The sequence below is a fragment of the Corvus brachyrhynchos genome, unplaced genomic scaffold, assembly GCF_000691975.1.
Source record: "Corvus brachyrhynchos isolate BGI_N302 unplaced genomic scaffold, ASM69197v1 scaffold32, whole genome shotgun sequence".
Lineage (NCBI taxonomy): Eukaryota > Metazoa > Chordata > Aves > Passeriformes > Corvidae > Corvus > Corvus brachyrhynchos.
In genome coordinates, this window is record NW_008237919.1 from 14921960 (window position 1) to 14942348 (window position 20389).

At 38.6% G+C, this 20389-nt stretch overlaps 1 long non-coding RNA gene across 2 annotated transcripts in view; it reads right to left on the reverse strand.

Annotated features, from left to right (window-relative positions):
- The window catches only part of LOC108446496, a 36055-nt gene extending 16540 nt beyond the window's left edge, over positions 1–19515 (reverse strand). Inside the window, exons 1-2 of one of the 2 annotated variants that reach the window (XR_001861708.1) lie at positions 10068–19515; positions 669–826 (exon numbers count right to left, since the gene is read on the reverse strand). This is a non-coding gene — a long non-coding RNA (uncharacterized LOC108446496). Of the gene's footprint in view, positions 1–668; positions 5166–10067 lie in introns of those variants that run through there. The other variant, XR_001861707.1, reaches the window with a different exon arrangement.
- Positions 19516–20389: the final 874 nt, after the last annotated feature.

The window sequence follows — 20389 nt, forward strand, 5'->3', positions numbered from 1 at the left end:
GACTCTGGTATTTCCAACAGGCAAAAGTGGTGGAGCAGAAGTGATGGGACATGGTAGTCCTGTGCAGTGCCAGCCTATGATCCTTGTTTCTCATTTATGCTTTAGGAGATGTTTCCCATTCAGGAATGAGACGCAGGAGCCTGCTATACGAAAAACCCTTTTCCTGACCTTATCCACACACCATAACATGGAAGAAAAAGAGAATTTCAAGCAGCATGGATCATCAGAAAACCATGCCTTTCCTGGGGGCAAGCCAATAAGCTATGAATGATCCCTGCATCCAGATTTGTTAATGAGAAAGAGAAGATACAGCAGAATAGTATGTTCTAAATTACTGATAATTTAAATCAAATTCTGTCCAGTGATTGTCTAAACCAATAATTAAATTATATCAACCATCACAGCTCTTGGTTGATTGGAGAAGACCTTACTGTCTCCAACTTCTTGCTTTCTTCTTTTCTTTACTAACCCAAGACTGCTACTTATTAGCTCTTGCCCATGGTGCAAACACAGATCAGGATTTCCTTTTTTTCACCTGACTTTTGCCCTATCTTTGAGGTCTGTCACAGCGGTTGGGAAGGACCAAACTAATAAAAACAGATGTATATATGTATTATAGTTTTTCTTGGATAGCTCTACTTATGATCTTCAACCAAATGAAGACTTACCTTACACAGACTGTGCTGCAATCCATGTAAAGACGATCTTCGAACTTTTTTAATCCATCGGGAAGGTTTTGGACAGGTTGGGAGCTGCTGAACATCAGTATCTAGCCATTTCCACTCCTATTTCTTCTTACAAATGGAAAGTCTCTGCAAAGGTGTTGCTGTGACATGATGATGCAAAATCAGGCACAGAGCAAGTATCACACATAGTGCATAAGTGCCGGTAATATAACCCATTACTAGACCACTTTGAAAACAACTCATGATTTTTTCCTATTGTAGACTTAACACTTCCTATTTTAAGAAATTTGACTTAAATTTTCCTGGTAATAGAAGTTATTTCATTTAGGAACAAAATCAAAAGATGAGCTAGCAGGCTCCTGTAGCTCCTGGGCTAACAGCTCTGTTTCTGGCTGCAGTTTTGACAGCAAACTAAAATACTACAGTGGACCTGTGAACTTACTTATTCAAAAGTTAATACGAATACATTTTCCAGTTTTTCTACCTCTTAGTTTTCTTGGAATTCTGTACATGTTCAAGGTTAAGATTACACTATTTAATACCAGCAATAGTTTATTGTTTGTAATTCATAAAAAATGAGGTTTCTTGTTTATTTTTTCTGACTCTGAACTATCTTCTGTCTGAGGTCATATGTTTCTTGCTTTTCATCATATGACTCAGTCTTTCAAAGGCAACTGTTCCACTAGGAAGGTGAAAAGGCAACTGAAATAATACAATGTGTCATCAAAATAAAATGTGATGCAATTTTAGTTTATTGCTACTCAGGGAATTCTATTTCAGTATCTTAATCTCTTTATCCAGAAGTGAGATAAGCTAGCGAGCATTGACACTTCTGGTCAGAAATTTTTAGTTATTATATAACTGGCATATAAGTGTTGTTTATACAAGACAGAAATACAATATATTCCCTCTAGACAAAAGACCATTAGCCTTAAAACTTTCATTACTTCTAGATTCACGATATCCTGAAGACAAAAACTTGTATTCTTTTCCAAGAAAAAAAGCCTTGATCCTCTAGCAAAAGATGCACAGCCTCCTCACCACATTGAAATTTTAAAAATTGCCTCAGTTGAGGCTTTAACATACTTTTGGTGCTTCTACGTAGCATTAAGCTTATTTCCGAAGGCTTTTGTAATGGTCAATTAAGTCGTCGACAAACTTAGAAAATGCCAGCTTTTTGTGAAAGTGGCACTCGGTAGCAGCTGCTCCCATTACTACAGACCCACTCCACATACCCGCCAGAGACCACAGTCGGGTTTTGAGGGTCTGTTGCTTTTGACTACAAAGTTACAGGGCAGATTAATGGTCTCTCTGCAAAGAACACCTGAGCTGAGCTAAGCTCAATTAGTCAATGTAAGGAATCATGGGAAACAGAAGGAGATGAGTCTGAAGCAAGCTAAGGTGCTTTCTTCTACCTTTGACACTTCACTCAGACTTTCCACAAAATGACTACAAAGCCAAAAGATAAAAACAAATTAATTTCACTCAAATCCAGAAAGTAAACTGTGGATTCTGCAGTAAAGAATTTTTTTTCAAGACTCAGTAATTGCTCTCCAGTTGCCCAGTTTCCTGGAGTCTAGAATCCATAATTCCTTGGCTTTTTGGTGTGGGTTTTTTTTTAACTGAATATTATTTAAACTAGTGTTTTAATAGAGACAAAAACTGATGGAAAAACATAATTTCTTAAAATGCCACTCACTGGACAGAGGTGGATCCCCAAAGATGGAACAGATGTCACATTAGTACAGTGGGCAGAGAAAGAACTGTCATGTAAGCAAAACAATCAAAAGGCAAAGTAAAAAAATAAGCAGCTATCAAAGAATAAATACTTTATTGTTCCTTATTTTCACAGAGGCAATTCCTTTTTGCCTTCCACAGAAGCAAAGCTTTTTCAGCATTGAATGCTCTGTTGGCAGCTCAAAGCACTGCAAATCTTTAACAAATCCCAGGACCAACTTCCATGTTTTCTGCACTAAACCAGGATGACAGAGATAACAGTGCAGCTGATTCCTCCCTGATTATGGCCCAGTTCATATCAGAATAAATTGGGAATAGTTCAGTTGAAGGTAAAGAAGTTATTTTAAATTGTTACTGTAGTAAGGCAGAACAAGCCCTGATTCACAATGGGAAGATCAGATAATGTCATATATTGAATACAGATATAAATGCAAGGCTTCACATACTGAGAAATGAATTTAAAAAGTATTTAATATATTGTTTAACTACAAATTAATTAATTTGTTTAATGTTCTATCCATTGATAAATAATATTTGCATTGACAGCAATTGTACTCCTTGCTGTCTTGCTCTGTACTGCTGTGATAATTATTATTTCAAAACAAAAGTCAGACTATTTCCCTCATTTGAGAGACAACATCCATCATATGAATTGTGGATTTTATTTAGAGCATACTGAAGTCCATTGGAAAAACTGCTGTGGCCTTCAGTGAGCTTTACATCAGTCTCTTGAACAGGTCGGGATTCTTGGGGAAAATAATAGCATGAAACCTTGTAATTAACTCAAAATATATAATTCTTGTGCAGAGGGGCTGTATTTGAAATCTCAGAATAGATGAAACTAAAAGAGACCTCTGGAGGTCACCTAGTCCACTCCAATTTCTCAGGGAAGGGTCAATTACAGTTTGTTTCTCCAGGGTCGTGCAGGAACATAACTCTATTTCTCGACTTTTAAATTAACAACTTTGCCAGTTTACTTTTCTCTTACATAAAACTCTGTACTACATTTTACTCTGTAATTATGGGATCATTTTGGAAAATCTTTTTGGGCCTCTTGTCAAGAGAGTGGAATCCTGTTGTGCATTTTACATTTAGTATTACAATTTATTTTTTCACTGAGTAGGTCATCAGGATTTGAAGTTTTAATGTAATTTTGCAAATTATTGTAATTATTTGTAATTTTGACCTTTTTATGGCTCTATATTTTGATTGCAAAGCACTACACTTCTTTAGTGTGAGCCAGTGAGACTGCAATCAATGGAGAAAAGACTTAAATAGAACTAATATAAAATGGATACCTTTGAAGGTAGATAAATACCTTTAAAATTGTCAAGACCTACCAGAAATGTAACATTCTGAACCTCTCTGCTGTCAGAAGTCACTGCTGAGCCTCAATGAGAATGGCATGCTAAACAGCCGCCTATGTTTCTATACACATAATGGTCAAATCTTATCCCACTGCTTTTAATTTTATTGTTTCCACTTATTATTGTGTCCATCATCACTTGTAGAACTGCTCCACTGAATATTTTCACCATTTCCCTGGAAGATTATTGGTTGGCATCCCACAACATCCATGTTCTCATGAATCTGCTTATTTTTTACATTGAGAACTGTACAGCAATTAGCTGAGAATAACACCAATTATGAGTGATCGATTGATTGATGTTGTCTGTGAGTACCTGATACTGATTGTTGATGAGAGTTAAATTTTAATTAAAATCGCAGCTTCTCTTACTACTTATTACTAGTTGAGTATCAGTTAGAGTAGCCTTCATGCTTTCATGTCTTCTGGTCACAGCAATGCCAGAAATACATGGAGCAAGGGGCTGGAAAGAGCAAATCTCCAGGGTTGCTGCCTATTTAATGAGGGTATTTTCCTTTGATCAGGAAAACAGGGGGTACGAATCAAGCTAGGATTTTAATGTTAATCCTCATCTGAATCCTCATCTTATATTTTTACATAAAGAGATAGAAGGACATTTGTTTCACAGGTTGCATTTTCTTTCTTCTGTCCCTTTATTCTGATAAGGTACCAAATTCAAGCACATTGTCAATTTTCACAAATTTAGAAGTGACTGCAATGTCTTCTATGAGTAAAGTATATTCTCATATGCTAGAATTGAAAATTTAAATTTATAATACATTTCTAGCATCCATTTAGTGTGTTTTATTGAATGAAAATTTCATGTATGTTTTCAAAAAGATCTGATTTAAATTCCAAAGATCAGAACATACCAGTCTGAACTGCATAAAATGAAAAAGTGTCATTTTAGAAAGAGAGCTCATGAAACTGTTTTCCAGAAGGCCAAGCCTGTCCTGGGGTGTATCAGGCACAGCATCGCCAGCCGGGCAAGGGAGGGGATTGTCCCGCTCTGCTCTGCACTGGGGCAGCCTCACCTTGAGTGCTGGGGGCAGTTTTGCGTGCCACAATATAAAAAAAGACATGAGGCTATTAGAGACCATCCAGAAGAGAAGCAACAAGGATGGTGAAAGGTCTGGAGGGGAAGCCATATGAGGAATGGCTGAGGGCACTTGGTCTGTTCAGCCTGGAGAACGGGAGACTGAGGGGAGACCTCATTGCAGTTAGAAGAAAGAGGTGGGGCAGACACTGATCCCTTCTTTCTGGTGTCGAGTGACAGGACCTCAGGGAATCGCCTGAAGTTGTGTTGGGGAGGTTCAGGTTGGGTATTAGAAAAAGGTTCTTCACCCAGAGGGTGACTGGGCACTGGAATAGGCTCCCCAAGGAAGTGGTCACAACACCAAGCCTGACAGAGAAGAGTTTGGACAACACTCTCAGGCACATGGTATAACTCTTGGGGATGGTCCCATTCAGGGTCAGGAGTTGGATTTGATGATCACTGTGGGTCCCTTCCAATGCAGTATATTGTGTGATTCTTTGATTTGTGTCTTGTATATTACTGAAACATTTCTGAATTAAATTACTGAAATTTTTGTGGTGGGAAAGAGCAGTGACAAAGAACAATTCTGAAAGTAGTGAGGGACATAGTCCATCTGATCTTACCTGAAATGATGTTTCAGACTTCACAGCTTACACTGAGAAGGCTCTGTTATCAATCAGTGACCTTGTTAGCATTTGCAGTGGGCAGGCTAATTAATGATGCTGCTTTGCATGGATTTGGGGATGAGTAGGAAACAGATATAACATAATTAAACTATGGTAAAGTTTCAGATTTGAACTATTACTACTGAAAATGTTGGTGGCTATGTCAGTTTAATCAAAACTAATATATATGCATGGATTTACTTCGCATCAGTTAATTTTGGAGCACAATCCCAAATACGGCTCTCTGTTAAATGCTATTTTTGGAAGTATGTGCTGCGAATTAAGAGCTGAGTAGCATTTCCTACAGACTTTAATTCCCTGGGCAGAATGTTACCTAGAACTCTGTTACCTAGCAAGAGTTTCCCAGCCTGTATTTCACTGGGTGCCATCATAGTGGCTCAAGCCCTCAGTATCCATGCTAGTGTGAAATACTAGGGACTGCAGGGACGACAGGACAGGGGACTGGGGATGCATATCACTGTTGTGAGGAGTATCATAATTCCTGAGGATGTTGCCGTGTAGAACGGATTTGTCAGCAAGTCAGTATTCTTACCTTAGTAGACACAGTGCTACGTTTAGTTGACTTGCTCTGACTGTGTTCAACCTTTAACCTGTTTTATGTTGGACTGCAGGGTTAAACTAATTATATTGAGTAGATTTAAAAATTCCTTGCATATCTTGAAAGCATAGAGGCTTTGCAGTTTGCACATCCACTACATGGAAGCTATATCATTTTCTAGGAAAAATAAATACAGAATCACAGAATATTCTGAGTTGGAAGGGATCCACCAGATTCATCAAAGTCCAGCTCCTGGCCCTGCACAGGTCAGCCCCAATAATCACAATGTGCGCCTGAGAGTGTTGTTCAAACATGCATTTACAAGACTTTATCTCCAAACATACATATTAAAAAAGCACATACCCAAGGTGCAGCAAGGAGTACAGCATGGAACATGTCAATGTTCCTGTTCCAGATCACTGGCTTCAGGGGCTTCAACATATTATGCCAAAGACTGAGTTAATCAGTGTGGTGGTATTTTGCCAGATGGCACAGGGATAATTAAGTGAGGTATTTTTTTAGGGAGAATAATAAGGAAAAAAATCTAAAAAGGGAAAAAAAAAAAAGATTAAGCTCCTCAGCCAGTGAGGCACTGGTAACAGGCCAATATTCCTACCTGGCTCCTTCTAAGCTAGAGAGGTTTAATCTTTGCAGTCCTAAGGCTAGGATCAAGAATTCTGAACAACTGACTTAGAGAACACCAAGGAAGTTGAATCAGTTGTTCGCAATTGCTTCAGGAGAATCTCAGACATATAAGCTGCCAGCAAATGCTTCAAGAAGGTCTCTCTCTTTCCCCCTGAGTCCCTGGAATTAATGAAACTCATCAAAGCTTGCAAAGGAGGATGCAAATTTAGGGAAAAGATGATAAAATGGGTGTGTGGCTCCTGCATGAGCAAATAACCTGTGTTGGTATCTAAATTGATGGAAAATTCACAAATTGTGTTCACCAAAGAACACAACAGAGATAACAGTAAATGTCATGTTAGTTACCATAGTGCCTGCCTTTTTGATTAACCCAGTGCCTTCTGAAGTTCAAAAATTAATATAGCAGCTAGTTATTTTACAGACACTTGATTGTTCTAGCTGCTTGGCAGTGTAGTCCCTTTAAGCTTTTCCATTATACTGTCTCCACTGTATTTTGTGCAGTAGAGCTCTTAGACAAAAATACTGGCTTCAGAGCAATGCATGGCTGAGGAAACTGATACACACAGCTGAAATGTACTTACAAAAATCTGCCATGTTTCATCACAGATCTGTGACATAATGTACACAAAGTTTTCCAACATTCCAACATTCAAGCTTAGAAATGTCAGCTGTATTGGACAAAGGGATTATGATACAACTGTAAAAATTTTCATGTGCATCCAGTGTTTTATAACGATTCTTATCAAGTAATTTGGAGTAGTAGGCAGTCCATCAATAAATTAACTACGTTTCAAGCCTAAAGGCGACTCCAGAGCTGCCAGAGGAATAAGCCAAGGAGCCAGATGTCACTAGAAATGTTTCTGTCACTAGCTGATGAGTCCTGTGGCTGCCACCAAAGAAGAGAAGGAATGGGATAATGTATTGCCTTATTTTTCTGAGGCTAGCAGTCTCTGCATCAGTCTACTGCAATTCTTTTGCCTTCTGAAGTAAATATTTTAATGTTTTTGCATTTTCTTCCAAGCTAAAACATGTTTATACGTGTCAGGAAGTGGAGTTTCTAGCATTTAAAAAATGAAATTGTTGTTTATTATTGATCAATACTGCTGTATATTCTCAGCCTTTAGTGTCACAGTTTGAGAGTGGCAGTGTTCAAGGCAAGGTTGGAGCAATCCGGTCTGGTGAAAGGCATCCCTACCCATGGCAAGCAGATTTGAACTAGATATTCTTTAAGGACCCCTCCAACCCAAACCACTTTGATACTATGAAATGAAACTCTGTTCTGGTTGTGATCTGATCTCGTGGATTAGTAACTCTTTGATTGTCCATGAGGATGAAATAAGTAGACCTTGGAGCCTTTATGGAATTAAGGCTCTACTACCACTTTCTGGCATTGAGAAACATCCAAAGCCACAGCGCCAGTGTCCAAAGAAGGTCTGCTTTATTCACTGTCTGGGTTTTAATCAGTCACAAGGCAACACAAGTACATTCTGGAAGGTATTGAACTCTTTTTCATCAGTGATACCCCATTCTGATACTGTAATACTCATTGCACGGACAGTAACACTCTCTTTATCCTTCTGTTTTTAACGGCTACCCTTCACTCTAGCACTATAGGTAAGTTTAACTCGAATTTCATTCACCTGGAAAGCAGATTAGTCCTACACACTAGTTCAGAGTAAAGCCTAGGCTGATATACAGATATACTGCATAATAGCTCTGGCTTGTCTTTGGACCTCAGCAAGCTTTTGTGCTTCTGATGTGCAGGTGGGTTAGATCCAGTGAATGAATTTACAAACATTTCTACACTATCAGTCAGACTGAGGTCGGTAAACAGAGGTCTGAGCCCATCTGAATCTAGATGTTTTTCTACCTCCCAACATGGTTTCCTTCAGAGATCCTGTTCAGGATTGGGCTGAGGGTTGCCACACTGTGGAAGGTGAGAAGCCAGATGTGATGGGAGAGCTTCTGAGCAGGACTCAATTGCTTTCTAGGTGAAAATATCATCCAGGACATAGCTACCCACTTCTGTCTCCATCTCTCTGACACACTGCTCTGCTGCTCCAAATGTAGTTTAACACTCTGTGGCAAATGGCTTTAAAAGTGGGCACTCGAATTTCACTGTTCTGCCACTTGAAATATTATTATAATGTGGTTTTCCTCCTCTGCCACATGCAGGCTTGCCTAATCACAGTCCAGTATTTACCGTGCAAGATGAACTTTGGACTTCCTCAACTATGGACTTAACTAAAGCTAAGCAAGAAACTGCAAACATTAAGTCAACCATATGTCCCTAAACCACCAAAGTAACCTCTTTACTACATTTATTTTTATGCAGCAAGCAAAAAGAGGGTTTGGCCATTTTGTTTTGGTTTTGTATCCACAGCACACAAGAAAAAGGGTAAGATTACACAGAAATTGGATCAAATAGTATATTTGTAAGCCTGAGTTTTTATTTATAATGTATTGACAGATTCTGCCTATTTTAATTGAATGTCTTATAACTCACCTTGTGAAAGACAGCCTGCTATTGGAATCAACCTATGATACTAGATCAGCAGCCTCTGGTTTGTCAAGTCTTTATAAAGAAACAGAAACCAAATATTTCTAAAAGGCAACTGTGCTATTAGACTGGGCTTTAGATTCCAAGGCCATGAGGATCAAGTGGATTAGGACCAGGTCTTTGACTTTAGGTTGATTACAGAAAATGATCGAGACCTTAGGATGCCACAGGAATTCTCTCTTTACATCCAGAGAGAGATAATTCCCTTCCCAGTATGGATCTGGACATTTGTCTTCTTTATTTCTTTGAGAGGTTTCTACTTTCAGTATTTTCATCAAGAAGAAAAGGATGGAGTGACCAGCAAAGGTACCAGTGCTGTGAATGTGCAAAGAAAATGACACAGCAATTGGCATTTCATACAGGACCAGAGGAGTTCTCATATTATATGAGAGCCCATCCAGCATCCCTGAGTACATAACTGGTCAGCTGAACCATTGCTCTCTTCCGTCTTTCACTTCTGAATGCTGACTTTTTAAAAAGCTGGCACATTGGTAACTTTTATTGTGAAAAAATTATAATTTGTCATGTGTGAAGACAAGCTGCCAGAGAAACAAACCCAGGATATCAGTCTATTTTCCTTCCTGAAAATTTCCTCTGAACCCCGTTTTTCCACCACTGGGATGTAGTCACCTCTCTTGATCATTGCTGGAGTCTGTGAAAATGCACTGCACTGTGTTCCTGAGGCTCTCTCATGTTTCTCTGCCTCTGATGCAAACTGTCGAACCTGTGGGGTTTTTTTCTCTAACTAAAATACAAAGTTACTTAATTTGAAGGGTCACAATACTTAAAAGGTAGAAAAAGATATTATAATACCCGGAGAGCTGGGGTTTTTTGACCTGTACATCATCTGTTGTCTGTGTTGAAGGTTTTTCGTCCTGTGGTTATCATGGACTGAGCCATAAGCATCTGTAGCTCCCTTCCTCCCTCTGTTAGCTCTCTGTTGAAGAAAACATAGAGAGTTATTTACGCTGTTTTAAGAATATCCTTTCAAATTTAAAAGAAAAATCCAAGACCTGTGTGAACTTTAGCTGAGAGCTAACATGGAAGAGAATATGGCCTTAATATCTTTCAGTGTAAACACAGATATTTTTAAATAAAGGAAAAAAGCCAGTAATTCTGACTCATCTTTTTTTCTTAAATTGATGTAATTTCAGTTGGCCTTCTGTGGAGAGAAAGAATAAGGGAAAATAAGTGGGATAAACTTAAGATGCAGCAACAGAAATTTATAAATTCATTTACCATAAGTATTCTCCATAAAGTTTTTGCTGTTCTTTGTTTTAGGGTTTATATTGCCGTATTTCATATTTCAATGATTTTGGAGTCTTCTTTTTTTTCCTAAGAGATGCTATGACTTTTCTATATGCTACTAAACATATGTTGTTTAAAACTCACTAGTACACACTTTTGACCGGTTTAGCATTATTCAAATCCTTTTATCATAAAAGTCTATTCTCGAAAGATCACCTTATTCTAAGGTTACTAAAATGAAAGCAAAAGCCTTGCACATTAAGACTCTTTTTTTCCAAAAGATTTCCATTTTCTTCTCCAGATCTGCCACTTTACTTGCTAGTTGTATCATGAAAAGCTGTGCTTATAGCAGACCTATTGTGGAGTGAAAAGAGAAAATGCTTTGCTACAAGGCAGTAGCTAATCCACTATTCTTCAGGGACTGATATTCATCTATCCTTCAATAAAAGCTAATGGTTAAATAGACCCAATGCACTCAGCTAATCTAGGAAGAAGCTGATGGCTGGGGGTTGGGATTCAAAGTTCATGCTGAAGTGCTATTCCTGAAGACAAAGATATTCTTACATTTGCCTTAGAAAAAAATGACAATGCTAAAAATATCAGATGGCTTTCATTCTCAAATACATAGTTTTATGAAACAGAATCTATGGCACCTGAAAAAGTTAAATTTTATTAATTTTTAACCATTCATTGCTTTTATGAATTTTTCTTTTTAAGGGATGTGAATATTTAAACAAAGGGATTACATTTTAAATAACCTTCAGTCTAGTGTTTTGCTACTTGAATTCCAACACCCTTAAGAAGATACCATGGTTTTTTTTCATGAAAAGCAATTTTTGCAAAGCCCTTCCAGAAGGAAGGGAGATGACAACACTGCATTTCTCTCTGTATAACTACCATCCCAGTTAAAGCTACTGCTGTGCTGTGCATATCAAACAGTCCAGTGCAAGAAGGAAAGCTCACTTGAGAAATCAACAATGAAAACAAAAGCCCACAACTAACACAACACACTACACAAGGGCAGAGAAAATTTTTATAAGCAAGGTTGTGACTTAAAATACAGTATATATATTCTGAACAACTGCTGTAGCAGTTGTGTATGAGTGCAGATATATCACTGCTTTTAATAGACAGCCTAAAATTATTTTGTCTGTGCTGCAGGACATTTAAGTTAGCCATACTGTGACTAAGCCTGTAAACAAAATGACCTGAATATACAGATGTATTGTTTAACTGCAGGACACGGGTCACAAAAGGCCTAATTCTGGTACCCCTGAAAACAGTGGCAATAGCTCCCCTGATTTCACCAGAAACAGGACAGAATAGTAACTAGGAGCACAGCTGAAACTGGTGGCTGAAGGCCTTATTTCAGGACCTTCTCATAGTGCAGGTGATGAAACGCCATGCACTGCAGCAAAATGTCACACCTCTGTACGTTAGTGGGCTGCTGGCAGAACATCTGTGTTTTCTCAGAAACACAGAACCACTACTGGATACCTGCTGGGTGAGAGGGTTTCAGGATTTGTGTCTTTCCACAAACTTAATACTGCCAATATTTTTTCTCTTTCTGCATCTTTCTCCTCATTTGTCAGTTAAAAAAATACAAACCTGTGTGTGTATCTTTCATTTTATAGGGTTTTGTGCACCTTTTCAGTGCCCTTTAATTTTAATCCCTCTTTTAAAGGATGTTTGTTAGTAGGGCATCATCTTTCTAGCTGAGGCCAGACTGTATCCCTCGGTCCAAAGAGAAGCACTACTATGACAACAGCTCTTCTTTCCCTTCAGCATGCATCAGTGAGGATAGTCTGGGGACAAATACAGTCTTGCAATAAGCTCAAAACCATCCATTTGCCTTGAAAAGCTGAGAAAAGGGGAACCTCTGTGATCTGCATATTGGCACCAAGTGAATTGAGCTACTCAAGGGTTTAGGGATGGAATACAGATGCTCACATAGCAGATCTCGTACATAATTTTTGTGCAGGTCTCTCAGTCCTCGTTACTGTAGAATTTATATCATATTAGTTCAGAAGTGCAAAGTAATATGGAGTCCAAGCAGTCAGTGTTGGAGACATATCTGAGATAACGAATCTAATAGATGGAAACCATAGAGCTGGCTAAAGGACAGCAATTTTAATGAGCTGTTCAAAATCTCTCAGATTACTATGTAAACTCATGGTATTTCAACATATATGAAAGTTGCAATTTGATATCTGAGATGAATTTGCTCTATATTACTGACTTCATCTGAAAGCTATCTCAAGACCTCTATATTATAAGGGTCAAGATCTGTTAAGACAGATCTTGTTAAGACAGTCTGAGAGATATTTATTTTCAGATTATCATATATTGCAATTAAATAGGAAAGACACATATCTGACATTCATAAATAAGTCAAACACAGTTTTGGACATTATAAAATTGATCCAGAAATAAAATTTCTCAGTAGATTTTTGTAATATGGTAGGCTACTTTTTTTGTTTGTATCTACTGAAGTTTGATAAAAGTAGATTTGGTTGAGCTGCTCACAGGTGCCTCATGCAGTAAGGGCTGCCGTGACAGGTAGTCACCAGGCAGTGTAGTCCAGGTATGCTACCACTAAGAGTCTGGATGGGACCTGTTGGCTGTTTCTACTGCCATCTCTTGAAAAATAAAGTCAGAAGAGGTACAGTACCTGGATCCTGTCAATGCAGGATGAAATGGTGCCTTACTGTTTGACTGCATTTACATTCTTAATGGTCTTGGCTCTGGCAGGATGATAAACCAGGCAATGAAGATTGTGAATTCATTACAGCCCGTCTCTCATTCTGTCATTGCAACACACTGACGCATGTTTCTAACCCTGACATTGAGAAGCTTGGGAACTTCATCTTTTCTCATTGCACATTACTTTTCAATTAGCTATTTATTCCATGACAATCTTCCATTCTGTTACAGCTTGCTTACTGAGCGTTGTTCTGACAAAGACTGTAGTAGGAGGTACTGTCACACCCAGCCCGGGTAATCAGGAGAACCAGATTTCTGCTCCAACCTGCTGAAAAACACTTCCCAACAAGAAAGTTTTCAAACTTGTTAGAAGCAAAAGATCTTCCCCTTCAGTTTGTTAACATTCAGCAAGTCAATTCCTTTGAATATGCTTGTGAGACAGACTTGTTTAAAAAGTAATCACTGAGGGCTGTGACTGATCTGTATCACACAGTTAGCAATTTATGAGTACATGCCATTTCATTTTCTCAGGGTGTCATTTTTTTGCTAAATTTAAGCGACACTGAAAAATTAAAATATTTGGAGGGTTCTCTGACTCTGTCTTTTCAATCAATTATACTGAGTGATTACAAGTGGAAAGGCCTGGGTCATTCAAATGTAGTTTTCCACTGAAGAAACACTGCAAAATGCAGATTAGGCATTTGATGTAAGACAAAGGGATCACAGTCATCACGAAAAATAGAACTAGGAGTACAAAATAGTCAATATATGAGGAGAATACATGGTAAAAAAATTATTTCTCAACATAAATACATATTACATTTCTTTTTGCCTCTTCTGCTTTTCTAGAAACAGCCTCCTCTGCTTTTTAAATGTCATCCATATTTATCAGACTGCATGGTTCTTGACATTTAGGAATATTTTTTCATCAAACTGTAACTGAAGCTTTGACAAAGGGTACTAATTATCAAGGGACTAGATTTTTTTTCCTTTTTTCCCCTTTTTTGAAGGAGCAGAAGGCTGCAGAGAAAACATGAATTGTCAGCTACTTTTAATACTCCTATAGCAGTCTCTCTGTCCTTATTTTTTAACATACCTGGAAATAAGAATTTAAGTGTTTGCTGAAGCATGTAGAAAATGCATTTGGAATTGAGTAACTTGATTTTAAATGACAGAGGTCATAAGATTATTTACTTTAGTAAAGAGTTTCCACCTGTTAGAACTACATATAATCCCTACTGAAGGAAATTTTACTAATATTTTTAAATGTAGTTACTGATTATTCACCAATGATGATTTAATTGACTATGGGATGCATAGCTTGTACAATGTCACGATATGGTGACTAAAAAATTGAAGCATGAAAAATTGAAAAAATGCTCAGTTACTAAACAGAAGACCGCATTAAAAAAAAAAAATGTACACTGTGCTGTTTATCAGCAAAAGTTGTTCCTGTTAGAAATAACCTATTTTCTTGTCCTTATTGGCAGTAAAGACATACTGGACCCTGATCAGAAAGATGATCGTTTTTCACAAATCCCTTTTATGAGCCTGCAAATGAAGCCTAATATAAGTGTACAGATATACATCTGAAATCTATTATTCATCCATTTTCAGTTGCCTAGCAATGGCACAACTGCAAAGGAAAGAACAGTATGTGGTGAGTACTACATGTTTTCTTTATTGTTATCGATAACTTTGTGTCCATATATATCTTCATTATGATCTCGCCTGCCATCACATATAAATTATTTGATTTCCTTGACTTGTCAAACACAAGCCACTTAGTTTGAAGTGAGATTTTTAAGTAAGAAAAAATACCAGATATTCCCATTACAAAATCAATTTTAATTTAGTTGCAATATCAAAGCCTGCTTTGAATACACGCTCCATGAATTCAGCTGTGCTAATAGCAACACTTAAGTCAGATTATCTGAACAAGTTTTACAAAAATTTAAGGCTAAACACAACTTTCGTGTCTGGCCCAGCCTTGTTTTAATGTCATTAATTGCAAATTGACACATTGTCTTTGCCTACTCTATCTAACCATAGTGTAAGAAAAGAATAAGGCCAGTCCTAGTAAACCCTCAGGGATGACAACTGCCAAACAGCTACCTGAAACAGCAGAAAAGAAATATAGATCTCAGTATTAAAATTCAGCACCTTCTATACAGTCAACTTTACTTCTTGTCACTCCTTTTTATCCTGCACAAAATCCCTATCAATGTTTTCCTGTCACAGTTTTTAAATAATCAGACATTTAGGAAACAGAAAGGAAATTAGTTCTTCCCCTGAAAAAAATGCATAACAGACCACCTCTGCCTGGCTCTGCATAATTTACAACTTGCAATTTTCTCCCTGAGAGACAATGCATCATACCAACCTAAAGCAAACAAACAAAAAACCAGAAAAAACCCTTCTCCCCCTTCACTTTTTTCATACATTAATGAAAACTAAGGCATTCTTGGCAATACTGTCCCTCTTATTGATTAGTGTCTCCAAACGCACAGAATATTGATTGACACTGATTTATGTCTTACAGCTCCACAAAAATTTGGTACTCCTTTCCTCTTTTTGATTTATCCACCTCAGCATCAACTCCTAGAAACTCTCTGGACTTCAGTGGATCAAGATAAACCAGAAAGGTTTAAGGATGCAAAGAGATGCAGTATATGAAGGACATGCTTCTGCTGGATGCGGCTCTTTCCAGGTTATGGGTTTCAAGCATTGCAGAATGTGTGGCAAAAGAAATTGTGGTTCAGTACAGAATGAATTGTTCACTGGCCATTTTCCACGTGGGGTGGTGAAAAGGATGATCTGATCCTTCTTCCCTCATGGAAAATGTCATCGTCCCTCTTGAAGTTTTCTAGTAACTAGAAAAACAAGAAATTGCCCTTCCTACTCTCAGTAATTCTAGTGCCCCAGTATATAGCTGTTAGAGATATTTTCATGCCAGTCATTTGATTTAAGGAACCACTGAAGTTTTGCACTTTTGTATCAAGTTCTGAAGGCACTTTTGTACCACGTCCTGAAGGTGTACAAGTTTCAACAGGATTTGGCTCACTTGTGTTCTGCATATGTGTATAGGTAGATAATTTAGTAGCAGACCAAAATGAAAGCAAGACTGCATAAGTTACAGAGATTAAAGGGTTTACCTTTCCTGCATGGAGGACAGTCATAGAGGGCTTCAAGAGGAAAACTCTCAATGCATCACGTTCCACAGGCTCTCCTCACCTGTGTTTGTCTCTCCAGCCTCTTTCATTGCTGGACATAGAGGTTTTTTTTCTCCAAGATTCAAGTGGTTATTATAAATTCACTACTTCACTATTTCACTCAGAACAGTTGTAAAATATCACCTATGATCTGAGAAATAATCAACTATTTATCCTGATCATGAAAAATCTCTATAGCGCCTACTCCATGGTAGGACTTTCACATATGGTCAATTTACCCAACCTGATATAAATGCTGTAGCCAGGTGCACCAGCTAAGACAGGCATCCCTTCTGGTTTCTGCAATCACCTACTTTTGATTATTTTTGCTGGCAGACAGAGCACAGAAATTTCATGGTGTAGTATAAACAGCCTTAAGGAAATAGAACATTTGAAGGATGGTGTACATAGGAGAGAAGAGAGAAGTAAGTAGAATTAAAATGTAGCAGACCCCCTGAGAGAAATTATTGCCTGGCAATTTAGAGTAATTTCCATTTTTAAGTAGTCCTTGTAAGGAAGAGCAAGAGTCATTTTCAGTCTAGCATTTGAATATTGAACTAATGGAGAAATGGTAGCTCTGCAGTGGCTCCGGCAGAGATCCAAGTGTTTTTTCCAGAGAGACCTTTTTCTGCTCCATATTTAAACTACATTTGTCTTAGAACTGCTGGAGTCTATTTTAAGGTAAACTAAAATCTCATTTAGCCTTGTGATATTTTCAAGCTTCACCAAGAAGCAGCAACAGTATGAAGGGATCAAAACTATTACACTGTAGTGAACAGCAGCTTTGGGGGAAAGGACTTGGGTAAACAGATGCAGGACATTAAAGCCAGAAATGCATACACCACCAACACTTTGGCCTAGTTGTCATTTTAAAGCATCGCTAAATCTCCTACATAAAGCACCCAAGTATGCCCAAGGAGGGCATGGGAGAGAATAATCTGCTGTAAACTATCTGGCTGGCAGAAGTGAAGAGTGACCTGTGTCCCTGTCCTTCTGAGTAAGCTCCCACACCACAGACCTCTTCTGGCACTCTGACTGCAGCCCCAAGGTGGTTGTGGATAAATGTCTGGGGCTATCCATGTATTCATGTCTTTCACTTTGAAGCACCTGAAAAGAAGTGGCCCACAAAGCAGTGTATTCACAGACGGACAGTGGGAGGATATGGTGGATGCTCTGAGGCCTGCCAGGAGGTTGAGGGAAGACGGTACACTCCGCAGGGCAAGGTTTGCAAATCTATGGAGACTGAACATGCCACGAGCTATCAGAGCCACACTCAGGCTCTGTATCTTGGATTCACTCTAACGACACCCCAGGAGGCCAGAGGAGCCCTTCTTCAGCAATGTGGTTCATCATGACCCAGCAAAAAAACAGGAAACTGGGTTACAGGACAGCATAAATATAAAATAGGTCACACATCTCACTGGCTGAAGACACCCTAATACTCTGTTTGAACAGAAAGATGTTTGCACCACACAGATGTCTACATTTTTCACCTATGAGACTGAGTGACATGAAGCTACCCTGGGTCGTCCATGCTTTGGGCTGATGTGCATAGTAATACTATGCTTCTGCTACAGGCACAGATTTGAGACCTAGGGAAAAAAAGGATAAATTTTAAAAGATTGATTTAAGGTCTTTATTCCAATGGAATTTTGCTAGAAAAATCTGTGAGTTGAGTAGCATGCATGTATTCACACAGCATTTGGTGGCAGAGGACAGGAAGCATTTTGAATGCCAAGATAATATCCCTGCCACTTGGGTAACACAGCTGTAAAAGCTGTGTACCAGAACCAGGTCACTAATCAGTTGCCCCAGCATGGAGTTGCAGCACCCACTTAGTCAAACAAGTCAATAATCAGGTCATTTCTTTCCTTCTTCTGAACCATTTAAGTTAATAATTTTGTTTAATAAAGCTTCTAAGTATCTTCCTACTTTTAAGACACAGAAATTTCTTGCATTTTTAGAAGCGTCAGTTTTTAAAGAGCACTGAAAAGTTAAAAGGACTTTGTTACTTCTATAAATGAAAAACAACTTGAGAATTTGTATTTTGTTTGGAAAGTATATTTTAAAACTAGATTTAATCCAAGCAATCACAAAGCACAATCTGCATTATGCAGCCAATGCATAGCCAAACAGTAATTTTGTCAGGTTTGGCACAAAATGCAGTAAAAAGAAGCTTTTCTGGAGATTGCCAGCATCTCCAAATCCCTTTCAAAAACATAATGAAATAGCTTCCTTTTCTATTCCTATTCTTTCAATTAAAAGGAAAAAACACTTTGCCCCATGCAGTGTGAGCTACTGTTCCTATTTTAATCACAGGGATGGGAATGTAGGGCAGTCACTGTTGCAGTCAGTGGATATAAAACCACACTTCTGTGACAGGACTACACCACACATTAAAACAGGGCAGGGATGCCCAATACAGCAAGGCTGAGCTGAGCTGTGTAGCCTGGCAATGCATGTTTATTGAGCTGGTAAGAAGCTATGGATCTAGAGAAGGGCAACTAAATGATTAAAGATAGAGCAGTTGCTTACATAAAGAGACAAAAAGCTACAACTTAGCTTGGAGAAGGAAAAACTGAAGGGGGTGCTGTAGTTTAAGCCCAGCTGGAAATAAAGCACCACAAAGCCGTTTGCTCTACACCCTTCTTCCCCACAATGTGGTGGAATGGCGAGGAAAAGTGAAACTTGTAGGTTGAGAGAAAAGCAGTTTAAGAGGGAAAGCAAAAGGTGCACACACAAGCAAAGAAAAACCAAAAAAAATTAATTCATCACTTCCCATGGGCAAGCAGGTTTTCAGCCATCTCCAGAGGAGCATGGCCCCATCATGTGTGACAGTCACCTGGTAAGACAAATGCCATCACTGCAAATGTTTCCCCCTTCCTCCTTCTTCCCCCAACTTTGTCTACTGAGCATGATGTCAGATGGTCTGGAGTATCCCTTTGGTCAGCTGGGGTCACATATCCAGGGTGTGCCCCTTCAACCCCCCCAGGCACCCCATTCTCCTTGCCAGTGCAGCAGTACAAAAAGCAGAAGTGCCTTGGCTCTTTGTAAGCTCTGCTCAGTAATAACAAAAACATCTCTACAGTATCAAAAATTATTATTATCCATTATTATCAATTATTAACAATTATCAATTACTGTTCAGCACAAATCCAAAACACAGCCCCACACCAGCCACTGTGAAGACAATTAATTCTACCCCAGCCAAAACCAGCACAGGGGGCTATGATGGAAACATGAAGGTGCTGGCGAGTGAAATGAATATAGTCTATCATTCAACAGATTCTGTGGGACAAGAAGTAGATACCAGCCAATGAAACTCAGAAAATCAGTAGGAGAATATGGCATCATCATGTTCATGAAGGGATTAGACAAATCCATGGTCAAAAAAATCCATAAATAGATACTAAAGGGAGGTGGTCATGGATGTATCCTCTAGCAACATGCATCCAATGATTGTGGATGCTGGGAGACAACCAAGAGAAATGGCCAGGGTTGCTCTTCCCAGTGCCAGACAGAAGAGAGGGCAAGACAGACCACTGTTGTAATGCACAGGGTGTTTCTTGTGCTCACACTGATGGACATACCTGCCCTGGTGTAACTGAAGTGTACCTATACGATGTTCTGTCACATGGTACAGATATGTGGGATTTTTCTAGAAACAGAAAATACATGGACTATGAACTAGATTCAAAAGATGTTTACAAGGGAGTTCTGTGTAGCAGTTACAGAGCAGAATTAAAGTACTGCCATTTTGCAGGGTGAGAGCCAAAATATGAATTGACCTGGCTTCAAAGGGGCTGACCACACGTAATAAGCCATGGTAGGAGTGATTTTTGCCCTAAAGAAACTAAATCCAAACTGCAATTTGATCTTGCCTGTTTTATACAGAGGACACATTACCAATTTCACTGGTTGCTATCTGATGAATCTATACCCTGTGTTAACCCTGAGGTAAAAATAAAAATA